The sequence below is a fragment of the Myotis nattereri genome (assembly GCF_964212035.1).
Source record: "Myotis nattereri genome assembly, chromosome: 9".
Classification (NCBI taxonomy): Eukaryota; Metazoa; Chordata; class Mammalia; order Chiroptera; family Vespertilionidae; genus Myotis; species Myotis nattereri.
Window position 1 is genome coordinate 73,282,798 of NC_138084.1, and position 21,232 is coordinate 73,304,029.

A 21,232-nucleotide genomic window follows, 5' to 3' on the forward strand; every position below is an offset into this window, starting at 1 on the left:
GCTCCCCACCACTGACAAATAAAAAATATGAACAGCCCTAGCTGGCTTGGCTCAGTGGATAGAGTGTGGGCCTGCGGACTGAAGGGTCCCAGGTTTGATCCGGGTCATCAAAGGCACATGCCTAGGTTGTGGGCTCAATCCCCAGTAAGGGGGTGTGCAGGAGGCAGCCAATCAATAATTATCTCTCATCGCTGGTGTTTCAATCTCTCTCTTCCTCTCCCTTCCTCTCTGAAATAAATAAAAGTACATAAAAATATATGAACAAACAAAATAAAACAGAAACAGATTCATAGATTCAGGAAACAAACTCATGGTTTCAATAGAAGGAGAGACGTGGGAGGCAGGCACAATAAGCAAAGGGGAGTAAGAGGGATAAATGTCCAGTTATAAAATAAATATGCCATGGGTACATAATGTATGGCATAGAGGATGTATTCAATAATCTATACCAGAGGTCCTCAAACTTTTTAAACAGGGGGCCAGTTCACTGTCCCTCAGACCGTTGGAGGGCTGGACTATAGTTTTAAAAAAAAAAAAAACTATGAACAAATTCCTATGCACACTGCACATATCTTATTTTGAAGTAAAAAAACAAAACGGGAACAAATACAATATTTGTATTTGTATGTGGCCCGTGGGCCGTAGTTTGAGGACCCTTGATCTATACTAACAAAAGAGTGATATGCTAATTAGACCCGATGTCCTTCTGAACAAAGCCATGGTGGCGGGGCCAAGGCAGAGGCAGTTAGGGGGATCAGGCCAGCAGGGGAGAGCAGTTAGGGAGATCAGACCAGCAGGGGAGAGCAGTTAGGGGGATCAGGCTGGCAAGGGAGAGCAGTTAGAGGGGTCAGGCCAGCAGGGGAGGGCAGTTTGGGGGATCAGGCCAGCAGGGGAGGGCAGGTCGGGGGATCAGGCTGGTGGTAGAGGGCAGTGAGGGGGATCAGGCCAGCAGGCAGCCTAGCGGTTAGGAACCAGCAGTCCAGGATTGCGAGAGGGATGTCTGAGGGGTCCCGGATTAGAGAGGGAGCAGGCTGGGGTGAGGGACAACCCCCTCCCGGGCACAAGTTTCGTGCACTGGGCTTCTAGTATTATAATAATTTTGAATGATGACGGATAGTAACTGGACTTATCATGGGGAATATTTCACAATATACATAAATATCAAATCATTGTTATGTACACCTGAAGCTAATAGGATATTGCATATGAATTATACCTCAGTAAATAAATATACAATATTTAAAAACCTATAAAATAACAACAAAAAAAAGCATAAGAGCTGAGCACTAGGTCACTTAGATCCCTGAAAATTGTGTTATAAAATAAACAAAATCAGGGATTCCAATAATTCTTAGTAAATTCTGTTTAACTAAATGACATATCACCACATTAGTTATAGCTGCATAGTAAAAGATCCCAAAACCTCACCCTTTAAGACTCAAATTTTTACTATGTTATGTTTCCTGAGCTCAGATTGCAGGCACAGTGAAGCTGGGTGCTCTGATTGAGTCTTCCACAGGCAGAAAACTGGGTGTCACTGGGCCTGCAGTCATTTCAAGACATGTGAAGGAGGATCCACTTTCAAGCTCACTCAAGTGGTTGTTAGTCAAATTCAGAGCCTGTGGTCTTTTGATTGGAGGCCTTCCTCAGTTTCTTTTCACCTGGTTCTCTGCACAACCTATGGCAACTGCTTTTCCTCACAGGGAGCAAGGGAGAGAGCAAGAGAGAGTGGATAAGACAGAATGCGTTGTCTATTTGTAACTTTGGGTCTCAAGTGGTATTCCATCACTTTTGTCATGGACAATTGGTTAGAAACAGATCATTAAGTCCATCTGACACTCAAGGAAAGATTACATAAGAACATGAATACTAGTACAAGGAGGTGAGGGTCATAGGTGGCCACCCTAGAAACTGCCAACCACTGTCATTTGTGTAATATTCTCATAAAATACCGCAGATATTATTTGAACAAATATCAGTGTTTCTCAATTGATGTTTTGCCCTGGATATTTGGCAATGTCTAGAGCAGCCGTGGGCAAACTACGGCCCGTCCGGCCCATTTGAAATGAATAAAACTAAAAAAAAAAAAGACCCTACCCTTTTATGTAATGATGTTTACTTTGAATTTATATTAGTTCACACAAACACTCCATCCATGCTTTTGTTCTGGCCCTCTGGTCCAGTTTAAGAACCCATTGTGGCCCTCGAGTCAAAAAGTTTGCCCACCCCTGGTCTAGAGCCATTTTTGATTGTCACAGCTTCAGGGAGAGATGCCCTGTTAGCATCTAGTGAGTAGAAGCCAGGAATGCTTCTCAGCATCCAGCATGTCACAGAACAAGCCCCCACAATAAAGAATTTTCCAGTTCAAATTGGCAACATTGCTGAGGTGAGAAACCCTGTAAATGTTAAGGTTAGTTAGATTAGATTAGTCAAATCATAAAGTCTGGGTTGCTCTTTAGGTAAAATATGCTCAAGCACTAGAAAATGGCAACATATACAATTCCCCATTGTCTCAGTTAATCTGAAACACAAGGGTCATATAGAATGATTATTAGAGATCCATCTATGCAGTAGCCAAGTCATCTCTATTTTACTGAAGACAAAACTGCTTACTAGTCTCTGCCTCACAGACATACTAAGTTATGTGCCCAAAGTCAAAACATAAGAAGTGGTAGAGTAGAAACTGTAGCAAATGGCAGTCTAAAACATCGACAAACGATTCAATAACACTATGTGACTTAATAATTAGAGCTTTGGTTCTCATTCTTTCTGGCATCTTTGAGTTACACATAGTTTTTCTGTTTTACTTTGTGTGTTTGTTTTTTACATGGATTCCTGGACCACATCCCAAGACCAGTTAGCCACTATGGAGGTGAGGCTCAGGTTTGGTCCAGTTGCAAGGGTCAAGGTTAATAGTTTTGAAAACCCCTAAAGCAGAGTTTTGTCTGAATTATTAAGTCCATCTAGGTAACCTAGTAATATTGAATGTGGGATTGTTGAAATAAAGTTATTTTTTCATCTCTGATACAGATTAGCATTATCGCAGAAATTTAGGTATTCTAAAATCAAACTTTAAATTTAAATGATTTATTGAAAGGGTTTATCAAACTATGGCTAGGGGGCTAAATATGGATTATTTTCTGTTTTATAAATAATATTTTATTAGAACACGAGCATAGTGGTTCAGTTTTGTATTGTTTATGGCTGTTTTTGAGCTACAATAGCAGATTTAAATATTTTCAACAGAAACTATATGGTCCCCACAGAGCCTTAAATATTTAATATCTGCTTCATTAAAGAAAATGTTTGCCAGGTCCTATCCCAATACCAAGACACTTTCATTTTATTGGACTTAGTTTCCTACTTATTATTGGTTGTTCCTATTCCCTCTCTTTATGATGTATTTCAACACGATAAGCTTGAGAGGAGACAAGACAGAACAGAGGGTAAATGCTAAAATAAGCAAGAGTTTCTTTATTTGCATTAACTTTATATTTATTATGTATTATTACAATAATTTTATTATCTAAAGATAATCTTTCTTCAATTGTTAATTACTTAAAAATTAGGTATTTCTAGACTGTGCTTTTCCCCATTAAGTCAGTTGAAAGAGTTAGTGATTACTCTAAAGATAATAGCAGCAATCACTTATTATTGTAATTTACCTAACGTTACATACTGATAAGCTGATGCAACTACAGAAGGCACCTGTGGAGTCTGGTCTCTAAGTCATAAAACAAAAAATAGCTCTTCCTACAGGATGATCACTTACTTTAACACTACATATTCCAAAACTCCTCAAAATCTATTCAACTTTCAAATATCAGTAAAATTTAAAAAAATATAATTTTAAAGCCATTTCATATTTCTACCTACAGAAATAGACACAGGTAGGTATCTCAACGAAGATCCTTTGGGTTGCAAGTGCAGTCAATTCTGCTATTACCCTTGTTTAGAGGACCAATTTGTCCCAATGCAATTCATCTCTTAGGGGAAAAAAAGGAAATAGATTTGAATTTGCTTATATGAAACTTGATCTCCAAAAACTACTAGATGGATACAGAAAACTGTACCCAGCTGAACTGAGCCTAGAGGAATACACAAATGCACATTTGCATACTGCAAATCTCTTCTATCAGCTCACTGTTCACTGCATGAGTTATCCTAAAAAGATTGTGTTTTGCTATTCTTCAACATTTGTGGACATTCTTTCAACATCTCAAACATATATAAGGGTCCTGGTTGAAAAAATATGAAGTAATACATGGGGAAAAAAAGCTTTAAGTATTTTTTTAAAGTTTACTATGAAAGAAACAGGAGAACATGTGGTAGCACCCAAGCAGCAAGTGTAAAGGAATCCACATTGGGGACCATCAGAGACAATTTTGTAAAAATTTAAAAAATAATAAAACACATACCTATGATTAGAACAACTCCAAACACTGCAAAGCCAATAAGAATAGGGCCTAAAGAAATAAAAGTAATGGAAAGATTTTGGAGCTCAAGCATTGAGGACCAAACATTAAAAAATCAGAAACAACTTTTCTCACAATAAAATAAAAAGCACAATCTATAAATTAATATCTTAAACAGAAAATGCCAAACTCCATAGAGGCAGCTCCTATTAGTATTAGAAGTGTCTGGTATGGTATTTGCAAAAATCAATCAATTTTCCAAAGCTGTAGCTGATGTGCACAGGCTAAGTGAAGACTAAAAGCAGCAAAGGAATTTCCAGAAGTGATACAGAAGTTAATTGAAGATGGTGATAAATCATACTACATTTTCAGTTTTGATTGAAACAGTTATCTACTATAAACACATGCTTTGAAGGAAGTATATCTCACAGGCAAAAAGACCAAAAAAAAAAAATGCCTCAAGTTTTAAGGCTATAAACAATTACAAATTATGTAACTCTTCATCTACCACTTCACAATAACCTAACAGCTTCAATCCATCCAGCAGGCATCTATTTACACAAACAAAAATCACCTCCCCCGCTCCAAGATAAAGTGCAATATTTATTGCAGTATTTATCTTTTTCTTAGCCATTTAACAAGTGTAAAACTGGGCTATCATTTTTGTGATGTTCTTACCTTTTCTTTGTAATGTATCAATAATGAAGCTTTTGAGGGTTTTGCCTTTAACTTCACATTTACTATCAGCTCTGTATTTTTTATTGCATGATTATGCATAGTGCAGTGATTCTCAGGATTGCACATGTTGCATTATACCAGAACTAGTTGTAACAGAAAACCATTCAAATGAAATTATACAAAGAATAAATGAATGATGGTATAAGGAGCTCTGTGTATCCACTCCTCAGTGAAAAAACAGTAACTGATAAAAGTTATAGAAAGAAACAAAGCAAAAGTAAAAATATACATGAGTAAATTTATTACTAACAGTCACCTTATTAAAAAACATATAAAGAAATATGTTACAAAGAAAGTGTCACTAGAAAGTAATTTGAAACCACATAAAAGAGATTTGTTAAGGGTAATTTTTATAATAAGAGATAGTAGTAATGTATATTCCTTCTTTTTTTCATTACTTATTTACAAAGCAACTGTACTTATCACAATATGTATATAATTCTAGTAGTGGAATTATTTAAATCATGAAAAATATAATAATAGCACAAAAAAGGGGAAAAGAAAATACAGTTTTATAAAATTAACATTTCTATATCTCACTGGAACTCAGTAAGTATAAATCAGAAGGAGATTCTGATAAGTTAAGATGTATTTGGTAAGCCCTAAAGCAACTGTTAAGACAATAAGTCAATTAGTGAAAAATCATTAAAGAAATTAAAATGTTACCCTAGAAAATATTCTCTTAAAAACAAAAAAGTAAAGAATGATTAAAGGAAATTCTATTTGTTTGTTTCAAAGTACAAATAAACACACAGAAAACAAAAGGTAAAACAGAATGCATAAATCCTCATATCTATAATAATAAAAGTATAATATGCTAATTAGACCAGACGTCCTTCCAGATGACCTTCTGGACCAAGTCAGGGCTGGGAGGTGTCTGCCGGTGGCTGAAGGGAAGCCTGGGTCCCAGGTACCAGAGGGAAGCTGGTGACAGCAGCTGAGGGAAGGAAGGCTTACTCTTGCACGGATTTCGTGCATCAGACCTCTAGTATCAATAATAATGGCAACTTTGAATGGGTCAAACATCTCATTTAAAAGTCCAAGATTGTCAGATTGGGTAAAAAAACAATATCCAACTATATGCTATCTATAGGACACATACTTTAAATCCAAACATATATAAATAGGTTGAAATTAAAAAAGAGAAAAACTATCATACAAACAGCAAGCATAAGAAAGATGCAGTTCCTTACTAACATTAGAAAAATAGATTTTAAGACAAAAATAAAGTTACTAGACATAAAAGGATGTTTTATGATGTTAAAGTGACCAATTATTCAAAAACTAGAGGCCCGGTGCATGAATTTGTGCATGGGTCGGGTCCGGCTGGCCTGCCCCAATGGGCGGGGGGTGGGGGTCAGGAGCAGGGCCAGCTGGGGTGAGAGGCTGAGGCCAGCTGGGGGAGGGGCCATGGGCAGTTGGTGGACTGGCCCTACCCCTAATCAGGGTGGGTGAGATTGGGTCGGGGCCAGATGGGGGGAGAGGCCGTGGGCGGTTGGCTGGTTGGCCCCGTCCCCTGGCCACACTCCAGGTCAGACTGCTGTCGAGGAGAAAATGTACATATTAGCCTTTTATTATTTAGGATCTAACAAATTAGAAGTTACAAAGGGTTTGAGTTACAAGTCCTCTTGCTGGGCTCCCTAGAATAATAAGAGTATGGGACAATAAGAGCATCTATATAGAATATCATCACAATTTCTTTAGTACTAATACAGACAAAGGAGGAATTTGCCTGTATTGCATACTAGTAAATATAATTTTAGAGTTGATAACTTCCCCCTCTTCATCATTATATTCAAAACCCATTTACCCATGCTTGTAAGTGAAATAAAAAGCATATTTTTAAATGAAAAATATATTTTAAATGAATGTTAGATATACATTTTACATGTCTTAAATTTATTTTAGAAAAAAACAGATTGTTATTTATTTATTATAATGTAGTTGGTTTCTAAGGACTTTCTAATAACTTGTTCTATCTATTTAATAGGGAGCTGCAAATATTTCAATGCAATCATAAACATTTATGTACTTCACAATGGAGCTCAAAATACATGAACCAAAAACTAACAGAATTTGACACAATTCAACAACAACAACAAAATTAGACACTTCCATTTTATGTAATGGATAGAACTAAAAAGAATATAATTAAGGAAACTATTTATCCAACAACATATAAAAGGGATTATACAACAAGTCAAATGGGATTTATCTCAGGAATGTTAGATTTATTTTACATAGACAGTAAACCAATGTAATTCACCATATCAATGGGAAAGGATAAGAACCCCATGATCATTTCAATAGACACACAAAAAAGCATTTAACTAAATCCCACATTCTTTAATACTAAAATATTTTAAAAATTAGGAATGGAATCTAATTTCTCAACTTTATAAAGAACATCAAACAAAAAACCCCCCTGCTAATATCATACTTAATGGTGAAAGTCTAAAATGCTTAAGAAAAAAAAAAAACAGTGAAAGAAATTTATATATGTAAAAGGCTAAGTGACTGTCCAACCATCTGGCCATCCAACCCATCACTATGATGTGCAATGACCACCAGGGGGCAGATGCTCAATGCAGGAGCTGCCCAGCTGCTATGACTTGGCAGCGGAGATTCTTGGGTAAAGCATCTCAGAACCAGAAAGGAGGGAGACTGATTCTGGGGTGCATCACCTGAGAACCACCCTCTCGTAATCTGGGACCACTTGGGGGATGTTGGAGAGCTGGTTTCGGCCCAATCCCTGCAGGCCAGACCAAAGGACCTCACCGGCCAGAGGGACACCGCTTTCTCTGCAGACGCCCTGCAAGCCATGGGACCACCCCATGTGCAGCAGGCCAAGGAGGGACTGCAGGAGGTTGGCTCCACGGCATGTCTGTCCCATCTCGCCCAGCCCTGCCCCACTGGCCACTTTCTAATTAATTTCCTTTCAATGTGCACGAATCCGTGCATCGGGTCACTAGTACATTATAATAAACTCAGGAAAGAAATTATAATTATCAAAGTACAAAAATAAGTTTACTGAAAACAGATATTAGGCCACACATGGTAGTGGAGATAATTGCATTTTTTTGCTGGAATACTCTTGGACTCACATAAATATAAAATAAAACATTGTTAAATAGCAAACAAACAAACAAACAAAAATAAGACAAGAGTGTCTAACCTCTCATCTATTCTATTTAATTTTGTTCTCGAGGTTCTAGCTAAGACAATTAGGCAAAAAAATTAAACTAAAACTATCTCTATTTTCAGATGACACAGTTTTGTATATAGATGACCCTATGGAACCTGCTACAAAAATATTTTTTTTTTTACCCAACAAAAATAATAAAACCAGATCAGTGATGTTACAATGTCTAATATCAATAAACAAAAATCAATTGTATTTCTGTAAACCAACAATAAATAACATAAAATTAAGCTGCCACATTTGTGAAAACCTGATAAGATGATCCTAAAACACATATGAAAATGCAAGGGATTTATAATGGGCAAAATCATGATGAAATAGACCAAAGTTGATTGTTTCATATTTCCTGATTTCAAAACTAATAAGAAACCATAGTAATCAGTAAGGTGTGGTATTGGAATGGGATAGACATATAGATTCATCAGACAGAATTGTGTGTCCACAAATAAATTCTTATATTTATCGTCAGTTGACTTTTAACAAAGGTTCTGGAACAATCCAATGGAGAAAAAATAGCCCTTATAACCAATGGTGGTCAGACAACTGGATATCCAAATGCATAAGATGCAGTTAATTCCCTTCTTCACAACATACTCAGAAATTTACTCAAACTGGACCATAGACCTAATTATAAGAGTTAAAATTGTACACTCTTAGAGGAAAATATTGGAATAAATATTTGTTACCTTGGGTTAGTCAAAGCCTTGTTAGATAAGCCACAACACCACATGCAACAAAGAAAAATACATAAATTGGACTTTATCAAAATTTGAATCATTTGTGATTCAAAGAAATCCTTTAAGAAGGTGAATACACAGCTCACAGTATGGGATGAAATGTTCAAAAATTCAAGGTATGATGAGGGACTCATATCCAGAATATAAACAGAGCACTAACACCTAATAATAAAAAGACAAATTTTAAATGGACAAATGATTTAAATAGACAGTTCTCCAAAGAAGTAATACAAATGTTTAAAACCACAAGAAAAGACATTCAACATCATTAGCCACCAAGGAAATGCAAGTCAAAACCATAATGAGATACCAGTTCCCACCCATTAGGATGGCAATAATTAAAACAAAATACAGATAATACAAATTGTTACCAAGAAATAAGAAATATGGAGAAATTAAATTCCTCATACATTGCTGGTGGGGATGTAAAATGATACTTCACAGCCATTTTTTTTAAAATAGGTAGTCTCTTAAAAAGTTAAGCATAGAGTTAACCATAAAACCTAACAATTCTACTTCTAGTTACATACTCAAGAGAACTGAGACCATATATTCAGACAAAAACTTGTACATAACTACTCATTGCATAATTATTCATTACTAGAGGCCTGGTGCATGAAATTCATGCACGGGGAGGTGTTTGCCCCTCAGCCCAGGCTGAACCCTCTCCAGTCTGGGACCTTTCAGTCGGACATCCCTCTAACAATCCAGGACTGCTGGCTCCCAATCACTCACCTGCCTGCCTGCCTGATTGCCCCTAACCGCTTCTGGCTGCCAGCATGATCACCCCCTAACCACTCCCCTGCCATCCTGGTTGATGCCTAACTGCTCTCCTGCCAGCCCAATTTCTCCTAACTGCAGGTGCCCTCCCCTGCAGGACTGGTCACCTCCAACTTCCCTCCCTGCTGGCCCAGTCACCCCTAACTGTCCCCCCTTGCTTGCCTGGTTGCCCCTAACTGCTCACCACTGCAGGCCTGGTCCCCTCCTACTGCCCTCCCCTGCAGCCCTGATTACCCCCAACTACCCTCCCCTGCAGGCCTGGTCCCCCCCAACTGCCCTCCCCTGCAGGCCTGGTCCCCCCCAACTGCCCTCCCATGCTGACCTGATCACCCACAACTGCCCTCCCTTGCCAGCCATCTTGTGGTGGCCATCATGTGTCCACGTGTGGGCAGCCATCTTTGACCACATGGGGGTGGTCATCTTGTGTGTTGGAGTGATGGTAAATTTGCATATTACCACTTTATTAGGTAGGATAGCCAAATAGTGGAAGCAACCCAAATTGTCATGGATAAATAAACTGTTGCTTATCCATACAATGGTATTTTATTCCTTTTATAAATCTTGAAAACATTATGCTAACTGAAAGAAACCAGTCACAAATGGCCACCTATTCAATGATTCTATTTGTATAAAATATCCAGAATAGATGAAGTATGGAAAATAGATTAATGGTTGCCTAGAGCTAATAGATTAATGGTGTTGGGGGCAAATGAGGAGTGACTGTTAATAAGTTCAGGGTTTCTTTGTATGTTTGTAAATTATATTTTCATAAAGGTATTATGTCAAAAATTATTGCCTATAATTGTATGAAATACAATTGTATAAATGTATGGAAAGATGATATAAATTTGGTGTTATAATAGTTTAGAGATGATCATTTCAGGATGTGGAGGTGATGGAATCCTGCTATTGGTAGCACTTACCTATGTCTTGAAAGCTAGCTTAATACTGTAAGAGAAGGAGCTAGATGAAGAATGCATGAGAGACTTCCAGGACGAAGTGCCAATGAAACCAAAACCAAAGAAAGGTAGAAAGAAAAGAAAAGAATATTTAGTTGAATATTTATTTATTTATTTATTTATTTATTTATTTATTTATTTATTTTTTAAATATATTTTATTGATTTTTTACAGAGAGGAAGGGAGAGAGATAGAGAGTTAGAAACATCGATGAGAGAGAAACATCGATCAGCTGCCTCCTGCACATCTCCTACTGGGGATGTGCCCGCAACCCAAGTACATGCCCTTGACCGAAATCGAACCTGGGACCTTTCAGTCTGCAGGCTGATGCTCTATCCACTGAGCCAAACCGGTTTCGGCTAGTTGAATATTTAAACACATAGTTGAAATTGTCTAGATTGGAGATTATATATATATATATATATATATATATATATATATATATATATAGCACTAGAGACTGGCCAGTGTGACTCAGTGGTTGAGTGTGAACCTACACACCAGGAGATCACCAGTTGATTCCAGGTCAGGACACATGCCGAGTTTCAGGCTCGATCCCCAGAAGTGTAGTAGGCAGCCCATTAATGATTCTCTCTTATCCATGTTTCTAGATCTCTCTTCTTCTCCTTTCCCCTTTCTAAAAGGAATAAAAACATATTTAAAAAAACACGCAGTAGAGAAAGGGTTAGAGAAGTGAAATGGTGTTTTGTTTTGTTTGGCTTGGTTTTACATTGGAGTGGGATGAGAGTTTGCTCCCTGGTTAAAGAGTTTGAAGAACTTGAAGGGCATGAATAGAGTAAAACGGTATATATTTTTATTTGTTTTGTGCTGCTGGGCAGTGGGAGAAGGTAATTGGCATTGGAAATGAAAAACAGAAATAATAACCTTAACTGGACCAAAAGAATAATAATCTATAGGAAATACATCATGTTTTCTTTAAACTATAGGATTTTGCCCTAATGAAGATCAATAGTAATTGTTATTTTTCTAAATATGTCTTTCAGAAATATTTTCCTATTCCATTAGTTCTGTAAATAACCATTGCAAATAAAAGCATGATAGTGAATGATTGAGGACCTTTTATACAATATATTAATTATGTTTTAACAAGTAAAAAAAAATATTTCTAAAGAAGAAAATATCATATTTTCTCTTGAAAAAAATGACTTACAGTATTATCTCTTCATCATAAATATTTATATTTTATTTTTATTTAAATTATTAAAATTTGCAATAAATTATTCAAAGCTGCTTAAGATAATTCTGAATCTACTGCTGTACAATTTTAATTTAAAGAAAAACCATTGTTACTTATATGGTTATAACAAGGTGTCATTTTTAAATGAATAATTTAATCATACTTATGTTAGTAATTTTTCTACTTATTACCTGAGGCACTGAAGTTAAAGACAGTCATGCTTTATAGTTCAAATATGGTGCTATAAATTAAAAATAATCAATAGCCAATTACTCATAAAAGGTGTACTTCAAATTAAGCAGTCAACTTTCATTAATTTTAGTCTTCCTCAGCTTATAAATTAAATATAATAATAATTAAATGCATTTTTTTAAATACTGTCTGATTCAAAATATGGTTGGGCCACATAATAACAGTACAATTTGTATGGGTCTGGTACTCATAGAACATGCTCTGAATTATTGATGTAATGGCAATAATTCCCTTATGGATAAGGGATTATCTCTTGTTTGTAAAAATGAAAAAAGTGTCTCCAGGCATAATCATAAATTACTAATTATATTAGAAAAACAGTTGCCTAAGGGTGATCAAAAGGTCATTAAGCAAATCTGAAAACTATTACGCAAGGTTATTTTTTCAGTATGGTTGTCTAGATTTAGGTGATGTTATGGGATAACCTGCTTCAGAATAGTCTGAAGAGAGTTTAATAAGATGGTGGTGTAGATAAGTAAATGCGGTTCTCCAATCCTCCCATAACCACATCAAAATTACAACTACACTACAGAAAAACCATAATCCATAACTGTCTGAAATCTAGCTGGACAGAAGTTCTACAAAAAAGGATATAAAGAAGAAGCCACTTACTGGTAGGAGGAGCAGAGATTATAATGGACTGGTCCCACACCGATGTGTGACAGATAAAGATCCCTGAGGGATATATTTACTGTGAAGCAAGAGATCCTAGCCCAGGCTCTAGTGCTGGGAAGAGAAGGCCCCAAAACTTCTGGCTGTAAAAACCAGCAGAGATTGTGGCTGAATGAGATGAAGAGCTGCTGGAGTCCTAGGCATTCCTCTTAACGGGCCCACACATGGACTTATTTGGATTCACTTGGTGTAGCACTAGGGCAGCCACTCAAAAGGTGCCAGGGGCATACAGGGAAGAACTACAGTGTGTAGAACAGCAGTGGGCAAACTACGGCCCGTTTGAAATGAATAAAACTAAAAAAAAAAAAAAGACAGTATCCTTTCATGTAATGATGTTTACTTTGAATTTATATTAGTTCACACAAACACTCCATCCATGCTTTTGTTCCGGCCCTCTGGTCCAGTTTAAGAACCCATTGTGGCCCTCGAGTCAAAAAGTTTGCCCACCCCTGGTGAATCAGGGCAAGAAATGCAGGGGTAGCTTTCTCCCAGACAGAAGTGTTGTCAGAGGCCCTTGTTCCTTTTCTGAGCCCTCCCCACAGCAAAGCCAGCAGGCAGGTGCCATATCTGAGTCTCCATCAACCTAGAGAATATTGTCCGCCCTGCCCTGGTGATTCCTGAGACTCCAATCCACCCAAATTTTGGGCCCACCCAACCTCGTTCCAGTGGCTTTTCCATATGAATGGCCTGTTTGGCTCATACTTCAGACTTTCCTAAAATACCTCAAACAAGCAGCATCTGGCCTTTGGGTGCCCCATACCTCTTTCTAAGTGGCCCCAGACCTAACACTGGGATCAACCACCCTTAGTTAGCAGCTTGGCCTCTCCTGGGAACCTCCAACCTACCATAACTAGTGGCCATCTACAGATGGCTTTGCATCTTATGTCAGGTGGTCCCAGGCACAACCCAGTGCATTCAGTGGACAGCTCTAGACCATATCAAAACACCATTCAACAAACTACACAAGCCACACACTCAGCAGGCAGGGGCCCCACTGAAGCAAGTCCTGCTCCATAGAGTTGGCCCCTGCATAGCAGCTCCTCCATGGTGGTCATGGCCAGTCCTTGCATCTGATCATCCTGGGGGTAAATCCTTCCCATTGATGTGCCAATAGCTATCAAGGCTCAACTATGATAGGAGGGTGTACAGAGCCCACACAGTGGGAGGGGTTGCAACTGGAGTGCCCAGCTTGGTGAATGAGGAGGATGTGCTACTGGACTCTACAGGACACCTACAACATAAGGCCACTCTACAAATCTAGGAGACATAACGCTCTACATAATACAAAGAAACAAACACAAGGAGGCTGCCAAAATAAAAAGATAAAGAAACATGCCAAATGTGAGAACAGAACTAAACTCCAGAGAATATAATAGATAAAGAGGTCAAAACACTGGTTATTAGAATGATGTGCAATGAACATAGTAGAAGACTTCAACAAAGTGAGGACTTCAACAAAGGCTTAGGAAACATAAAAATGGAGATAGGAAACATAAAAAAGAACCACTCAGAAATGAAGAGTACATTATAGGGGATCAACAGTGGAATAAATGAAACAGAAAATCAAATCAGAGCTTTAGAAGATTAGGAAACGGAAGCAGAAAAATACCAGATCAAAATAACAAAAATAAAAAATAATACAAAAACCAAATAAGGATAGCATAGAAGCTTCTGGGAAAACTTCAAGTGTACCGACATTTGCATCATGAGAGTGCTGGCAGCAGGAGAGAGAGAGAAGGGAATTGAAAACCTATATACAAAAAAATGATAGACCCTAACCAATGTTGTTCAGTTGGTTGGGCCTTGTCCCATGCCTCTAAAGGTTGCCAGTCAGAGCACATGTCCAGGTTTTGGGCTTGATTCAAGAACTGGGGTGTGCAGGTGGCAGCTGATTGATGTTTTGCTCTCTCCCTCTACCTTCTCTTTCTCAACAAATCAATTTAAAACCTTAAGAAAAAATAATGATGGAAAATTTCCTTAATCTGGCAAAGGAAATAGATATATAAGTCCAGGAAACATAGAGTCCCAAACAAAATCAACCCAAAGAGGCCCACACCAACACACATCATAAGTAAAATGCCCAAGTTTAATAATATAGCATCTTAAAAACAGAAAGAGAAAAGCAGTTAGTTACCTACAAGGGAGCTCTTGTAAGACTGACCACTGATTTCTCAACAGAAACTTTGCAGGCCAGAAGGTATTGGCATGGAATATTCAAGTGATGAAAAGCAAGGACCTTCAACCAAGATTACCCAGCAAAGCTATCATTTAGAATTGAAGGACATATAGAGAGCCCCTCGGACAAGAAAACACTAAAGGAATTTATCACCACCAAACCAGTATTACAAGACATGTTAAACAGTCTTATTTAAGAAGAGGAAGAAGGGAAAAATATCACCAAAAATATGAGTAATCAAAGGCAACAAATATATATCCATCAGTAATTGAATCTAAGACCAAAATAAACAAACAAGCAGATAGAAACAGACTCATCAACACAGAGGATATTTTGACGGCTGCCAGATGGGAGGTGGTTTGGTGGGATAAGTGAAAAAGGTGAAGGAATTGAGAAGTACACATTGGTGGTTACAGAATAGTCAGGGGGGTGAGAATGTAGTCAATAATATTGTAATAACTATGTATGTTTCCAGATGGATGCAAAATTTATTGGGATGATTTCTTGGTATGTTATATAATGTCTAATCACTGAGTTGTACACCTGAAACTAATAAAATATTATGTCAACTATAATTAAAATATTAAAAATTATTTGTTTAAAGTAAAAAAATTTTTTTTAAAGAAATGACAATATTTGAATTAAATCCTGACTGATCTCTAGTCAGTCAGCATCTAAGATTAAGGGTTCCTAGAAACTTCATTTTGAAAAGCTCTTTAATTCTCAAAACTATAATTACTTCATAAGTGCCAGTAATTTCCATTGTTAAAAAGTACGATATTAAAAATATTTTTAAACTGCTTTTATGTAGGGGAGGAAAGTCAGGTGGACTTTGTGGATGGTGATTAAAAAAATAAGAAAATAAAAAAAAAACTTTAAATAACTGAAGAAACTTTTGCGTGCCACTTCTTTTTCGTAACATTTCTTTTAGAAAAAATTTAGTCGTATATACTTTCTCTTCTTTTTGAAATGTATATAAATCTTTCTGAATACGAGGTAGGCCTTTTGTCAGCTTTATGACCTGTTGGGGAGCACAAGAGACTTGGTTGGAAAGTTTGTAAGGAGGACATTCTGAGAAAAGGGAAGTGTGTGGAAGGCCCGCCTGCCCTGTTTATTGGAATTTCAACTTAGTGGACACTTATGGGAGTGTCAAAGGTGGCACCCCTAATTATTCCTTGACCTTTCCAAACAAGTCTGTGCATGTGCAGACCCCGGGTGTTTACTGGAATCCTTATGCTTAAATCCTGGATGCCCTTGCCTAGAGGACAATGTAAACACATGTGTCCTCCCAAGAATACTCACCCTACTGATTGTATCTAAAGATAAAAATTCCAATAAAAGCCTAAGGAGGCAGGCAATAGAGGCTGCCTGGTTGCTATCAACCAGGCCATCCCTTTGCCATCTCCCCCAAGTGAAACTGTGTGGGTGTAATCTATTCATTCGTCATTCAGGGGCTGCTGGTGGGCCCAGAAGGACCCAGAAATGCTTTTGTCAGGACATGGGAGCATCTTTTTGGAACGGAAACTTTAAGAAAGATAGCACCCATATTTCGCAGTTTCTGTGGGATGACAGGAAGCTAACATCCCTTGGGCACTTTGAGTCAATTTGCAAAGCTATCTTTTGTCATAAAGGTATGGGTTTTGTTTTTTGTTTTTCTGTGGATAAAGCTAATAAGCTAACACAGATGGTCCCACTGATTACTAGGTAAAGCTAGGGGAAGTTTGTGTAGAAAAGGTGCTGTCAAACTCTCTTGAGGACCAGTTATTATATAACTTGTAAATATTGGTTGAATCTACTTGGCTATAAAAGGGATGAGATTTCTTTCTGTCTCTGTAATCTCTTAGCAGATTGCCTGTAATGCATATCACATTCTGATTAAATTTGACTCAATAATAAAAGTGTACTGTGTCTCTGCTACCTCTGTGGAGAGAATATGTGGGCTGGGAGAAGATTTTGTTTTTAATTGTTTCCCTAGCACTTGCAAACCCAAGTGCTAGGGAACATGGATGTGGGAAACATATCAAAGTGAGGAAATATCAATGGTAAATTAGAGTGTGAATATCCCTGTTAATGACATGACAATTCCATTTTTTTTTAAGCACTAGTCAATATAAATGGAACTTGAAGTCATGGATTCAGTTTGCAGTTCTGCTTTATTAGTTGTATTCTTGGGAAAAAAATACTTAAGTATTGTTAAAAACAAAAAAACAGTTCCTAAAACAGAGTCACTTATGCTAAGCTCTGTTTTACAAAACAACAATTTAATTTTATAGTTACAGCTCTCTCAGAAGGAATTTTAAATTAGTCAATTAAGAATCACCCATCAGCACTGAAATGGAATTTTTGGACTGGAACCCGGATTCTTTGTCCGCCGGAATCTTAAGAATGAATCCATGGGCAGAAGGTGGTATAGCAAAGGTGGTGATTTATTGAAGAACAAGTACAGACTCCCACGTGGGGAGAGGGAAAGGGTCCCACAGAATGGGCTCCCACATGGGGAGGGGGAAAAGGTCCCACTGAGTTCCTTTTCCCTATGGCTTAAAAAGGCTGCAGATCCTGGTGCCTTGATATCCCCTGTGATTGGTCACTATCCCCTTAGACTGGTTACTATAGTAACTCCTGGGCTCAAAGGTCAAACCTCACATGTGAGGTTCTCCCCCTCCTCCTTCCTTATTGTTTTCCTATTCCCTTTGGGCTTTCTTCTTCTCCTTCTGGATGAAGGGCTTCCTTCCCTTTATTTTGTAAATGTAGACCTTTTGCTGTTCCCAGCTCCCTCATTCTATGGAAATGTACCTGTTGCAGCTTTTCAGCTCCCCTATTCTTGGAAATAGACCTTCTGTTGCTCTGCAGCCCTGTGCTTCCTCCATGGTCCCCTTCATTTCTAAAATCTGTCTTTTTCATCCCCCAAAATTCCTGTTTCAGCACTAGTCAGGTAATCTGCCTGAAAAAGTCCTGCCATTTCCTAAAAGAAAGTAACTTGCAATAATCAACCTGCTGTTTGCCTAGTATAACTTTATTGATCCCACTCCTTTCTGCCTATAGAAAAATCCTTCATTCCTCCAAGTTCTTTTCTTTCTTTCTTTTTATTAATATATTTTCATTGATTTCAGAGAGGATGAGAGAGGGAGAGATAGAAACATCAATGATGAGAAAGAATCATTGATGGGCTGCCTCCTGCATGTCCCTACTGAGGATCGTACCTGAAACCCCAGCATGTGCCCTGACCAGGAATCAAACTGTGACCTCCTGGCCCCGGCCAGGTTGCTCAGTGGATAGAGCATCGGCCTGTGGACTGAAGGGTCCCAGGTTTGATTCCAGTCAGGGACACATGCCCAGGTTGTGGGCTCCATCCCCAGTAGGGGGTGTGCAGGAGGCATCTGATCAATGATTCTCATCATTGATGTTTCTGTTTCTCTCCCTTTCCCTTCCTCTCTCTGAAATAAATAAAAATATATTAAAATAAATAAACTGTGACTTCCTGGTTCATAGGTCAATGCTCAACCAGTGAGCTACACCAACTGGGCGTATAAATGTTTCCTTTGTTTGTTAATTCTCACTTGAGGATATTTTTCCCATTAATTTTTACAGAGTGGAAAGGGGTTAGGGAGAGAGAGAAAGAGAAGAGAGAAACATTGATATGAGAGAGACACATCAATTGGTTGTCTCTTGCACACACCCCAACCACACACCCCCTGACCTGGACTGGGGATAGAATCTGCAACCGAGGGACAGGTCCTTGAACAGGAATTGAATTGTGACCCTTTGATGCATGGGCTGACACTCTAATGTAGCGGTTCTCAACCTGTGGGTCGCGACCCCTTTGGGGGTCAAATGACCCTTTCACAGGGGTCACCTAAGACCATCGGAAAACACATATATAATTACATATTGTTTTTGTGATTAATCACTATGCTTTAATTATGTTCAATTTGTAACAATGAAAATACATCCTGCATATCAGATATTTACATTATGATTCATAACAGTAGCAAAATTACAGTTATGAAGTAGCAACGAAAATAATTTTATGGTTGGGGATCACCACAACAGGAACTGTATTAAAGGGTCGCGGCATTAGGGAGGTTGAGAACCACTGTTCTAACCATTTCCCACGCCAACCAGGGCTCAAGCTCTTTACTCTGTGCTAGTGTGGATGCTACCTGATTTGCATCAACTTTTGCTCAATTACACTAAAATTTTTAATATGTCCCAGTTCATCTTTTAACAGTTCTGGTGTCAGAAGATGGAACTGAAGGAGACTCCTGACAACACCCCAAAGCATGGAGGGTTAGGTACCCACTAAGCCCCCGGACCTCACAGCTTTCTTACTGCCTCTGGAAGTTGTGGGAGGACCCCTTCAGGTCCAAGCTCCACAGCTTTGCATTATGAGGTTCAGGCTTAATCTTGAATTGCAGTAGCTACAATGGAGAAATTTTAACCTAGATAAGTATCCGCTTATGAAGTGCCCTAGAGAAAACAGGGTCTCAGCCAAGAACTCAACCATAAAGGATAGAGGGAAAATTATTTTTTCTCCTCTACAGTTTCTGCTAACCAGGATGAGACCCAACTGGGATACCCCAGTTGCTCCAAAGCCTGCAGATAAGTTCCTGGGAAAACTGACAGAAAGCTGAGAATCCTTACCAAAGTCAGCCTCACAGATCTCTTATCTGTGGTGCCTGGTTAGTGCGGGACTTAAACTTTTACATTGTTTCTTCCTTTTCAAATTCAGATCAGCAAAAGAAAAAAAAAAAGAAAAGAAAAGTTAGATCTTTAAACTGTGACACATGAATTTCCTTCTTGTTTGTCTCATTTGTGTCCTGAGAATGTGGTTTGGTCACCATCAGATTTGGGGCCCCAAAAATATGGCCAGACAGAAATGTGGGTTGCTTTCTATTTGCGTCTAGGGTCCTACTGATTATTGCAAACTCTCAGTGGAATTGTTTGAGCCTTTTCCTTCCTTTGGTTATCTTTGGGGGCACCTCTGAATCTTGGGAGATTAGTATCTTTTGCACCCTCTTTGGGGACATCTCTTGCATCCAAGAGATTGTTTAATACTGGCAGGAGTATTTACTGTTTGCCCCAGCTGGAACCTAACAAGATGTTTAAAATATATATATTTTTAAGTAACACCATGGTCAGAAGTTGGCCAATTAGAAGTTGATATTCAGAGCCTGATAGAAATTATTTTTACTATCCGCCCCCCCTCCTCTGCCTTCCTTAAACTAAAAAGAAGCTATTTACCCAGAGGGAAAGAAACACATTCTGAAGCCTTTGTGGAAGGATTTACTACAACATTCCGAAGGCACACAGCTTTAAACCTAGAAGGTAAGAATCTTTTGATTTCCATCTCAGTTGAAGTTCTTCTCCCTGATATAAAGAAGAAAATTAAAAATGGAAGATAATGTAGTTGAATGGGTGAGGTAGCCTCTTGATGTCATTCAGGTTGCAACCCAATTCTTCGAGGCTTAAAAACAACTGTATTTGCCTCATAAACCTGACCTTTCCAAGAACAGAAATGTAGCTCTAGAATGAATTCAAAGCCCACCTCTGCTTTCCACCAATCCCTAATCTCCTCTACCCATCTCAAAAAGCTTGCAGACATTGTAAACACATAGAGAACAAAAGTCCTTCTTGGTGGAGCTAGCATTCTTTCTCTTGCCTTGCAAGATGTAGATATTCTATACGGTCTTCTCCAGGAACCAAGATAATTTTTAGAAGGACAAAAAAAAAAGGCTATTTTGAAAACTAAAACTAGGTCTTTGAAAAATCTTAAAGGTCTCTTCTATAAATATTACTAAAAAGCTTGACCTGGCTGGTGTGGTTCAGTTGGTTGAGCATTCTCCCATGCACTGAGAAGTCACAGTTTCCATTCCCTTAAGATCCCATGACCAGGTCATGGGCTAGCTCCCCAGCAGGGAGCATGCATGAGGCAATCAGTCAACATTTCTCTCTCAGTGATCTCTCTCTCTCTCTCTCTCTCTCTCTCTCTCTCTCTCTCTCTCAATAATCAATAAAAACATATTAAAAAAGAAAGATTTAGTCATCTGCACAGGTAAACTTAACTTATTCCATCTGCCAGAAAAACAATTTGGACCCAACTGTT